Source organism: Rosa chinensis, chromosome 5, assembly GCF_002994745.2.
Source record: "Rosa chinensis cultivar Old Blush chromosome 5, RchiOBHm-V2, whole genome shotgun sequence".
In the NCBI taxonomy this organism is placed as follows: domain Eukaryota; kingdom Viridiplantae; phylum Streptophyta; class Magnoliopsida; order Rosales; family Rosaceae; genus Rosa; species Rosa chinensis.
Genome location: NC_037092.1, coordinates 62,118,100 through 62,130,357, shown reverse-complemented (window position 1 = coordinate 62,130,357; position 12,258 = coordinate 62,118,100). Strand labels below are relative to the sequence as shown.

At 37.3% G+C, this 12,258-nt stretch overlaps 1 long non-coding RNA gene across 2 annotated transcripts; it reads right to left on the bottom strand.

Moving 5' to 3' along the window:
* Positions 1 to 552: 552 nt before the first annotated feature.
* LOC121049488 lies at positions 553 to 5,654 on the bottom strand. 2 transcript variants are annotated; one of them, XR_005800460.1, is made up of 5 exons: positions 5,102 to 5,654; positions 3,986 to 4,175; positions 2,927 to 2,948; positions 2,286 to 2,377; positions 553 to 796 (listed from the first exon to the last, which is right to left on the bottom strand). It is a non-coding gene; the product is annotated as an uncharacterized LOC121049488 (long non-coding RNA). The 2 variants fall into 2 exon arrangements; XR_005800461.1 differs by having other exon boundaries at positions 3,986 to 4,172.
* Between the last annotated feature and the right edge of the window lie 6,604 nt (positions 5,655 to 12,258).

Genomic DNA, 12,258 nt, shown 5'->3' with positions numbered 1-12,258 from the left:
CTGAGAACTTATTTGTTGTCTGTAATGGTTATAAACTACAAATAATTGTGGTCTTAAGTATGTTTCAATTACATATAACTGCAGTCTGAAAATATAAGAAACATCAGTTATTTGTTGTTGTAGCTACATTTATAATTCGTTTTTATGTTGTCTGAATGTGTATAAAACAACAAATAATCCAACTATTATGTTGTCTATGTCTATTACATATAACAAATATTTGTCGTGGTTTTTTAGTTCAGATTACATTTTTCTGTTGTCTTAATCAATATAGGAGGATAGTTATTTATGGTTCTATGTACCTTTGAGCGACAACTATCTGTTGTCTTAACCAATATAAGAGGATACTTATTTGTGGTTCTATGTACATTTGAGCGACAATTTTATGTTGTCTTAATCAATATCAGAGGATAGTTATTTGTGATTCTATTCTATTCTATTGTTTCTCAGCTGTTCCAACAACATATTGTTTTTCAAGTTTGTTGTTGCCTTGTATTTCAGATGACACATATAAGTTTGCTCTTGCCATTCTTTGATGTTCGCATTCATTCTGAAAACTCCAATGCCATTACAGCCATCAAAATACATCTACAATAGTCATTAATTATTCCATGAGACCTAACTATTGAAGCTAACTAGCAAAATAATTTACAATGTACTCTAGAGCTTGGACATTTGTTTTTTCTTCTCCTCCCGTGGCTTTGCTGTAGAATATATTAAATGCTCCTAGCTCCTTCAAGATGCCAATCACTTGCCTTCAGAGTTTGCATATAATTTTTCACTGCATATGCTGAAACTACAAGGTATAAAGCAAAACCCAAACAATTATTAGGCTAATGATATCATCAAAGGAACAAAACATGGGCATGCTTGATGCATTTTTGAATGAGAACCAAACATTCCAACAACTATTGTTCCATGACAGAGAAATCTAACCAGATATTTACATACGCAAATGAAGAACAAATGTTTTGAGCACTAAGACCCAATATCGTCTATCAGCTCTCAATGTGTTTTCTGTACCTTGAACTTGAGCCATAATCAAGGCCATTGGGCTCAAAAGACATGACAATACAGTTACATTTTGCACAGCCTCTTATCAAAACTTGTCAACTTATGTCAAAGAGAGCAGTCGCATATATATATATATATATATATATATATATATATATATATACAGAAGCAAATTAACATCATAACCATACTTTGATAACCTGATGTGCCCAAAATTTCATACCATACCAAGCTCTGTGTAAATTATGTTTTATATTCTAATATGTGGGACTGTAAATACTTGATTTTGGACCAGAAGCTACTCAATACATATGAAGAAAGAAGCATCAAGTGATCAACAGAATAATCTGAAATTAAATAAGGTATCTCCAATCAATATAATTAGAATTCAAGGTACCATAAACTTTACATGAAATGAAGAACCCAAAAACAAAACAAAACAAAACGCTTCTATTAGCTCAACTGAAAAACAAATAAGATTTCAAATCAAGAAAACAAAGACAGATTAATTTCCAATCAAATAAACTGTTCAGTCTATTTGGGGTCCAAGCACCATACCTTCCCTTTCGAATAATGCTGATGCTTTTGGAAGACTTGATAAGATATTCACAGGATATGTGAAAGTAGTCATAGAAGAATTGAGAAATGACCAGAGAAACGATGTGCGTTTTGTTCGATCAGCAAATTTTTATAGATAAAGCTATAAAAGATAATGAAAGAGTTTAACCATCAACTATTCAGAAATTAAACACAAGTGAAATTGGAACTCTAATTCAGAAATTAAACCCATAAAAAAACTCTTGGAAGAAAATTTCAATCCATGAGGAGAGAGACCTTAAAAGTTTTCGGGGATCCGCACTAAGAAGGTCGACATGTGCTTTCTTATAAATTTGTCGACATGCATAAATAGATGCTAGAAATTAAAATTTAGTGTTTTCTTGGTAACGTTATGGAGTTCTGATTTGGCTGTTAATCTAATTTCGTATAAATCTCATATTCACAACCACACTAAATTTGAAACAGAGCAATCCACTAATGAACAATGATGCTAGCAGTGAAGCCCATATCGATCAACATCCTAAATTATATAGACACACAAAAACAAAGCTCAAGACAGAAAATAGGAAACTCATTTCAATGAAGAGCAACGCTTTAGATGTTCAAAGGAGTCGGTATGCAAGATAATGAAATTAAGGAAGGAGAACATAGCCTGGAATTCCCAAACAAACTAAATAAAAAATAAAATAAAAAATGAGAGCTGATTACTCAACTGTAAAGACGACCAGGTTGAGATAGAAGCCCCAAAGATGGATGATTGCACCTTTGAACAGTTCAGATTGTGACCATACCCAGCACTTGACACCTAAATCACCAAAAACAAAAACAAAAAAACTATCATTTACTGATTCAGTGAGTAGTGATTTCATATCAGAAACCAACCAGCAATCGAAAAGCCATACAAAGCCATCAAAACTCAACTCCACTACTAAAACATACACCGAAAAACTGTTCTCCAGTAAAAAAAAAAAACACACACACAAAGTAGCAGAGAGCACAAAACATAAATCCATAACCGATGAAAGACGACAAAACATGAATTATAAAAGCAATAAACTGGAATATGTTTAAAAATAAAAAAGCAAACAACTGGAATATGAATTATTCTATGTATGATCTACTGTGTATGAACCGAGGAAGCACCTATTTTCAATAAGCTAATCTATTTGCATTTATTCTTCTTGAGATATTTTCTTTCTGGATGCCATATTATTTGTATGTGAGAAATACTTCATTTTCTTGTATTATATTTGATAAGTATAATGTTGAATTAAATAAGAAAAGAGTTAAGACACTTAGAATACCCATCGTAAAACTATATTTTAAGTTGAGTCACACAAACATGAAATCTCACCTATTTCTTCTTGCTAACAGACCTGCAATACAATAAAAAGTAGAAATAAGGATATCATACAAAGAAGAATAAATGATGCAATTGACAAAGAGAAAAATTAAGCATACAGCTTTTAAGAATAGAAATCTATCATATAATTCATATCGAACACAAACTATAGCTATGAAGATCATGAACATGCAAAAAAAGAGTCTATGAATTCAGTTGAAAGTATAAGGAAAACCGGTCTGAAGCAGAAACCACAAATAAGAGGGCAATCATATCAATGAAGCATAACAGTAATCAATATTTTCTCTCTTAGAACTCCCCCTTTCTTAATGTGGACATAATGTTCAAATAGAAATGAAATTTTGAAATAAAGGTCCAGCTGCCTGTGAAGCAATTATTTATAGTGGAAGGTACATACCCAGGTGATGGAAAGCTGGGAAAAGAGTAGAGAAAAGGCTTGGTAAAGCAAAAGAAGATGCAGCAGAGGACTAAGTTTGTTTCATATTCACAATCCCTCAAATATCTGGTGATATCTGACTTTGTCAGCAAAGGAGTTTTACTTACCCAAAAGAACCTACATTTGATGAATCTAAACACAACACCCTATCTATTTAAAAAGAAAAACAAAAAGAATTGTCTTTTTAGCAGAAAATATCTAACTTGATCTCATCGAACTAAGACAGAAACACTAATCTTATTCTACCAATCTTTTTCTCGCAACTCATTCAATCAACTCAGCTAATAACAGCAAAAGACCTTTGATCAATTCCATACAATGATCCAACAGACAATTATAACAGTTAATTAACTACCATGTCTCATTGTGTACAACCAAAAATTAGAAAAAGTGGAGCCATAAAATGGTTTGAGATTATCAAACGGATACTAAAATAAGAACTGTGAGTGCTGCCATAATCTAAATCCACTCTGCATAAATGCATGTTGATTATAAACAATATATAAAAGCCAATCAAAAAGATAACTAATTAATCACAGCTTGTCCCCAAATGTTTTTTTTCTTTTCCGGTAAAGCAAATAAGATCGATATATATAATAGAGAATGAACCAGACCTTGAGATGGCTGATTTCACTTTAACAACCTGCGTTGTTTATGCTTCAGAATAAAACTATAATCTCCAAGTAATGCAGCATACTTGCAGTTTATACTTGCGAATTGTTCTTCCCACTCTTCTTTTGATAATGCAGCATACTTGCAGTTTTACAATCAAGTTGATAGAAATGTGAAACATGGCCGGTTCTTCTAAACGAAAAGGAAACAAACACAATCATAGCAAGTCTGGAGATACAAGCTCAAGAATAGGCTATTCCAAAATAATAACAAATAATCTCCAAGTAAAATGTAATAGTCAAACCAGGTAGCAAGTACAATTGAAAGGGATATATAAAAGAAGTTTAACAATGATGCATGGCATTGAATCTACAACGCATGCAGTGTCTGGGGTAACTTGTGAAAGAAAGTTTAACAACAAGCTCAGCAAACCTCTTTTGGTAGGAAACTCGACTAGAGAGAGGGTGTACACTTCATCTGCAGATTACAGGAGGAATCCACCTTCTCCTATCAATCTAATCTAGATGGGATAAGCATCACTCACTCAATTTAAGATAATAGTGTAATGAGTTCCTCAACTTACAGGTCTTTAGGTTTATCGAAGTCTGAAATCCCAACTCAGAGGAAGAACATACATTATAGGAGTTGACACACATTTTGGCAATTAAAAAACTATCATTTTTTGAGATTATCTGCAAATAACGAAAGGAATGAGAGAAAAATACTCCCCCTGACCCATTTCTCTTCCCAAAACCCATTCTTTCCCATTCCCTATTTACGAATCTCATTCACTGAAGCAGTTATAATTGCTAATAACAATTGAAATTTTCAATCAAGGAAAACTTAAAAAAAAAAAACAAACAGTCAACATTAAAAGCAACTGCTAACATTCCTTTCCATCACATTATAACACACAGAAGGTGACACACTTTGAAATAGAAACAGAGACTTCTACTACATGACTTTTTCTGTGGGAAATCAGAAGGAACCAAAAACCATTCATATTTACTAGATATGAAAGTCATAACAAACATTGCGGGTTTCATCAAAGTCCAATTCGGCAACATACATAACAAAAATGTTGAAAGCACATGATAACAAGTCCATTGAAATAATACCTCAGGGTGGTACTGCAGCCCATAGAACCTCCTTTCTAGGCTTTCAATGGCGGCCACCACTCCCTGCTAGCTCTGCTCCATCACCCGGAACCCCTGGGTATCCCCAACCCTCTTGGTCCCGGAAAATCCCCGAATTGCTCTCCACCACAATCTCCATCTTGCCATAGTCTTGCTTCTTCCCAGCCCTAACCACCCCGCCAAGCTTCTGCACAATCAGTTGCAAGCCATAGCAGATTCCGCGGACGAAGAAGTCGTGGGCCTCGACCCACTCGGTGGACCCTGCTGGGAAGCTGGGGGAGTCGTCAGTGTGGACGGAATGGGGACTGCCGGAGAGGATGACAACGCTGGGGTTGAGGTCGGTGATGGCCTTGAGGGGGCTGGTGCAGGAGATGGTGAGGGAGAAGACGGAGAGGGATCGGATGCGGCGAGTGATGAGGTGGGTGTATGGGAGCCGTAGTCGAGGATGAAGACCAAGTCCGATTTCACGGCTTTTGGGTCCATGGAAGAGATGGCCATGGCTACTGCAACTAATCTAGTTTTTTACAATTCTAGGGTTGGATGAACGGGTGATCTAACGAGTAAAGAGAGAGAGAAATGTAGTTGGGGCTTTTGGATTCGAGTACCCAAAAGCTACACTAGTTCCTCGTTCATAGATGGAGAAACAGCTATGGGGTGATGAGTTATGTGGGAAAGAAACAGCTAGAGCGGAAGAGTGATGGAGAAGGGGTGAGTGGGTGACCCAAAAAGAAACTCTACTCGAGACTTGAGAGTTTTAGCCCAAATGAAAAAAATATCAGGCTTAAGGACATGGGACTTTCAAAGGAAAAAGAAAAGGGTTAACTACAAAGCACTACCAGACAACATATTTTTTGACAACTAAGTCCACAACCTTTTCCACTATACAATTAAGGACAGACACTATTCTTCTTTTACCTTCTTTGCTTTTTACATAGTATCAGCTACAGTACACAGTATCAGCCTATTTCTTTTCCAAACTAACACAGTATCAGCCTAAGGACTAGCCTTCAACATGCCACAATTTCACCTAACGACTTCCTGTCTAAGCGGCTACTACCAGGGCGGAATCACTGCTGCCTTAGTATGATAGGGGTCATTTTTTATAGAAAGACTGCTACTGCTTACTGACTGCTACTGTTACCAAAACATAGATGCAAAAACAGTAAAATATTTTTGTGACAGAGTACTGGGCACAAACTGAATTTATTTATTCAAACATAAATACAGATACAGAACCCAGAGCCTCACTCTTGGGCAAACAGCTAGAAGCTGTTTTAGCTATTCATAACTGATTTACAAACACTTACTTGTAATAGAAAGCACACTGTGTCCACAGACGGACTGCTACTGCTACTGAGATATGCTGATCTTAGAGATTTTCGAATATAGAACTAATGCCTTTTTCTTCGAATGCCTTCTAAGGGAAGCTAAAGCTCCTTATATAGGGAGCGGAATTCAAATTACAATTCAAAACAACAAAATGTACAGAACGACTCCGTGATTTCCTGCTTTCCTTAGTGCTCCTGCTGGTGGAGGTCGACCGGGGAAAAAGCAGATTCCTTTAGGTGAAATGTTTTTCACCTGCTTTTTGAAAAGCAAAAGTCACTTTTAGGAAAAATCCAAAAGGACTTTCGGTGTTTTCTACACCTGCTGCTTCACATGTTCTCGTCGGTTTCTGAATTGTGACCAAGGACAAACGAGTCGTTATCTGCCTGGGCCATCCTTACTGTTGTTGCATTGTCTTCGACATCTGTATCAACATACATCTTGTAGTGGTTGTCAGTTTCAAGTTTTTCCACCCATCGTAAGCATGCCAGTGTCGAATCTATCTCTTTTCTGGTAAGAGATAGAAACAAGTCACTGCTGACTACGTCAGGATGATCGTAAGCAGTGATGATAGTTTTCTCTCCTGCTGCCAGGAAGGTATTGTAGGTATCCTCAGAGATGATCTTTTTGATATATTCTAGAGTCATGGCTTTCATCCAAGGGATGCTTGAGTTTGGTTGGCCATTGTACCCTACACAGGCTGGTTGAAGATATTTCCTTTGAATAATTCTTACATAATGATAAGGAGGAATATATTCAACTTCACCGTTTGCCTTCTGGATCCATTCTGGAGGAGTGGATCTGAACTTCAGTCTAAGCATACAGTCATTTTTTCTTACATTTTTGACTGTATTAACAATGATAGGCGGCAAACCTTTTAGATCATCATTTGTTTTAGTCCACAGATTATGGACAAAACCATTTTCAACAAGCCAGAGCTTGTGTTCTTGAGGATGTTCACTCTGAACATTAACCAGGTATCTTCCAACATAAGGACCTGAAACAATAAAGAGAGTTGGAGGAACTAGGTCTTCTGGATTATGTCTTCCTATCAGACTGTGGAATTCATGCCAGTCTGATTCATTAAGTGCCATGACAGGAACTCTAGCACTTTCTGGACTTTCAAGGAAGAGAATTTTTCTTTTCTTACAGCACTCTGCTGTATATGACTTTCTTCAAATTGTGGTCTGGCGTTCTCATATAGTTCTTCAGCTAGTGCAAAGAGTGCCGGGAACATTAGACCACTGCTTCTTTCTTGGAAAGCAAATAAGAGATTATCTAAGATTGCCTTCTGGTGATAAGCTAGTCTCCTGCCAGTTCTGAACACAGGAGTGTCAAAAGTTCTTAATTCATAATTAAAAACATTTATGACTCCAGTTGGAGTTGGTCTGCTTTTTGGCAAAGCAGCAGCCGTCAACGGTCTTGATGAGCCTTTACCGTCTGCCGTTTGAGACGGGCTAGCCAATCCTTTACCCTGGGATTGATCAGTTGAGGCTAGTCCTTTAGGACTTAGCAGAAACCTTTTAAGAACTTTTTCTTTGGTTTCCATAGGATCTTCTTGATGCTCATGTTCTTTCCCAGTCCTTCTGCTTCTGGGATTACGACCTTCGTCGTCTTCTCTTTGGCTAAACATTGCCATTTCCCTGGTCAATGCGTCTGGAAGATAATTCTTGTTTCCTGCAATTAATTCAACATTATAATCATATTGGTTAAGAAATAATTGCCAGTTTGCTAATCTTCCTCTATCAGCAGCTTTATCAAGTTTAAAATTTTTGAAATTCTTTACTCTGGCACAATCGGTGCGGACAGTAAAGGTTTTTCCAAGAAAAGCTGGTGAATTTAAAATCGTTTTCTTGACAGCCAAAATTTCTTTTTCCCCTGTGGGATAATTCAGTTCTGCAGGGCTGAACTTGCCACTACAAAATTTGCAGATCTTTTCAATGTTAGTTCCAGGCGCTCTTGCCAGAACAACACCGGACCAGTAATTATCGCTCGCATCTGTCTGGAGGATAATTTCATCATTCTCTTCTGGTTGTTGGAGAGGAGGGAGGTTTTTGCAGAGATTTTTTATCTGCTTCACAATCTTTTCATCATCTTCTGTGAAGTTCCATTTTCTTTTGGAACTTGTCTTAGGAGATAACATCGCTGTTAACCCTGAGATTTTAGGGATGAAATCTCTCCCATAATTTATGACACCAAGGAATCTCTCTAGACTCTTAGCATCAGGAATTTTGTCTGGGAACTTCCAGATCTTTTCAAGAATATGAGGTTGGAGTTTTATTACTCCATTTTTGATGTTTATCCCTAGGAAATCAACTTCATCAAGGATAAAGAAGATTTTCTTTTCACCTAGGATGATTCCATGCTGAACTATCAGCTTTACTACCTCATGGAGGTGTTTCATGTGTTCTTCTTTGTTTTTGGAGAAGACTAGGATGTCATCTATGTAGACGACGCAAAACTCTGCCACATGCTTGAAGATGTTGTCCATCTTTCTTTGGAAGATTGAGGGAGCTTGCTTTAGACCAAAAGGCATTACTAACCATTCATAATGGCCTTGTGGTGTTCCAAATGCAGTGAGAGGTATGCTCTCAGGATGCATCTTGACTTGCCAGAAACCCGACTTTGCATCGAATTTCGAAAAGACTTTGGCTCCTGTGAGCTGGTTGATCAGTACTCTTACTTGAGCAATTTGATAACCATCTTTGACAGTCTTCTTGTTGACATCTCTGTAGTCAATCACCATTCTAGCTTTTCCTCTTAGAGTTTCTGCATGATTTCTCACGTAGAATGCTGGAGCATGATGAGGGCTAGTGGAAGGTTGAATCAATCTCTTGTTCAGGAGATCTTCAATATCTTTTCTGAATTCCTTTTGATCTTCCTCTTTGTAATGAGGAATGGCTTTGACATGGCAGATAGCATTCATGTCATGCAATTTCAATTCACAGACCACTGGGTCTTTTTCCCAAAACTTTTGAGGATTTGTATCCACATTCTGCTCGAGTAGTTTCTTGATTTTTTCAAGAGTGGGAATTTGCTGAGACTCAAGCTTATTCTGAAAGTGCTTGAGGTTGTGTTCATGGATGAAACTAGCTTCTTCATCTTCACTGGCTTCTTCTTCTTCTTCTTCTGAAGATTCTTCAACAAGCAATTCTTCTTGTTGTTTGATTTGGAGTATGGGCTCGAATTTGGGTTTGTAGGGGGGAAGATCACCACTATTCTGTTGCGATCTCTGATAGTGAGTAGTAAAACCGGGACCTACCACACTGAATGCATGTGTGAGTCGGTCTGCCCAGAACACCCGTCCTCCTTTCCTGAAGCCTATCGCTTCTTCATCCTGAATAAATCTTTGTTGGAGAATAAAATCATTTCCTAACAGGAAATCAGATCCTTGGCCTTCTGACTGCCAAACATTCTGGATGATAAATGTTCCTCCACCAATGGTGATATGAACATTTTTTGCTACTTTCTTCATGGTGAGATGGCTTCCATCAAATGTAACACCAGTAGCAGACTTTTTCTTATCTTCTTTCCAGAGTTCATCTGGAATTGCAAATCTCTTTGCAACAGTAAAACCTGATCCATTATCTACAAAGGCATGTAGATGATATTTCCTGTGATCAGGGAATTTGAGTCCGATCTCTATGTAGTTGCTGTATCTACTTGTAGAGACGACTTTCGATTGGTGAGGCTCATTTTCTTGAGCTTGCTCTTTTGGAATGAATGGTTTACATTCTTCTGAAACATTTTCCTGCATGGGTGATTTATCTTCACTATCATCCCAGTTTGTAGGAATTATCTCTTTGATGTCTGGATCACTGAACCAGGACGGAGGATCATATCTGACTTTATAATCATACTTGCCAGAAGGTTGGCCAAGTAGATCCCATGTGTCAGTAGCCTCCTCTTGTCTTTCTAAGAGATGTACCGTTTCTGGTGGTTTTACCAGTTCTACATTTTCTGGTATTTCAACCAGTTCAATATCTTCATCGACTTTTTCTTTATCGACGATTTCTTCCTTTTTCGAGGAAGACGGTTCCATGGTTTCCTGGAAAAGAGTTTCAATTTCTTTTGCCTTTTGCTCGGCAAAATACTCTTCATATTCTTGCTTAACCAATTGGCTAACAAGACCATTCTTGGTTTTTCTTCTCGCTTCAGCTATGAAGCATTCTTTGTGATAAGTCTTCTTAGACTCTTCACAAAACATTGGGAGACCATTCTTTTCATGACAAAAGCAGTAGTCACAAACGAATGTACCAGGGTTCACCTGATAAGAAGACATGAAGGATTCTGTCTTGCTTTCTTCCCAGTTTTTTATTCTCAAAACATTCAGTTGTCTAGATTCGAAGTACTCTACTTCAGAATCAATCTCAGACTCTTCTGATGAACTTTCTTCTTCTCCAGACCAGGCAGAGTAGACTGACCTGTCGTCATCTTCATCATCAGAATAGGCTATTTCGTAGCCTTTCATGTTTGCTACCTCTACTATTTGCTCATATTCTTCAAAGAGAGCCTTAGTAGATCTTTTACCCTTTTCCGGACATTCATTTGCATAGTGTCCTTCAGCTTTACACAACCAACATCTGCAAGCTTTCTTGCTAGGCTGTTTATGCTGATGAGTATTCTTCTTTTTGAAGAATTTCTTTTTAGGATCTTCATCCTGTTGCTTTTTGTAATTGGAACTTCTCTTGAATTTCCAATTCTTCTTCTGATTACTCTTTTTAAATTTTTTAGAGTAATATTTTTCTTTTTTCTTCTTTGCTAATGAAAGTTCTGGAGCTTTCTCCTTCTTCCATTTCAATATCTTGATAAGGAAAGACTTTTCTTGTCTTTCTGAATTTGTATTCTTTCATTTCTTCGATTAGTTTTTCTAATCGTTCAGGATTTTCGCAATTCCCAGCTTCTTCATAAAGATCATAGAGCTTCTTAGTTCTGAACATATGGACTGGTCTGTTCAGATCAGCTTCCAATTCTTCTTCAGAAATTGGCTCTTCAATAGTGGGTTTTATACCACTGACACTAGCTTCTCTAGTGCTGTAGCTTCTTCTTAGAAGATTGTTCTTGTTTATCCTGAGATTCTCAGGACTGACATCACTTCTTCTGTGATTGTCAAAATTAAGACTAATTTCTCCAGTCTTTCTACTCTCGTAGATCTTTGCTTTTGCTCTTTCCGGCTGCTTCTTTGGACCGGATAATTTCCATTCAAGAGGAAAAGTTACTTCATTCCAAGTAACTTTGTGGATTTGTTGTGAATGGTTCTTTTGATTGGTGAGGAATCCAGTAGTAAGACCTGGGATATTTGTTATCCTTGTCTTAGGGGCTACTGTAGTACTCATCAATTTATAGTATATTCTATATACTATAGCAAGTTCTTGCATATCTTCTTTCATGGATATACCATCTGTCTTGACTCTCAGTCTGAGACAATGAGCTGCATCTTTCAAGCTGGTGGTGAAGTTGGGGAAGCAGTTGAAATATGCTACTTGGTCGCATAAGGATGCTTCGAGTGTTCCCAACAGACTAGCTTGGAAGTCTATTAACCTGTTGTCCTGTAGGACACATAGGACCGAACAGTTTATGCCTTCACGTGCAAGCAGATTTATGCCTACTTGGACTGCTCCAATATGCATAAATTGATATTTTTTTGCTTGAGCTCTAGCAACTTCTGAAGGAGTGATTAATAGAAGATCAGTCTCTCCTCCTGCTGTAGCTGGAGTTGTAATTTCCAGAAGTTTAAAATAATGGCTATCCATTAAATCAAACTTTCCCCTTTTGTAGATTTGTTTAAAATCTAACTTTGGGATTGAGGAATT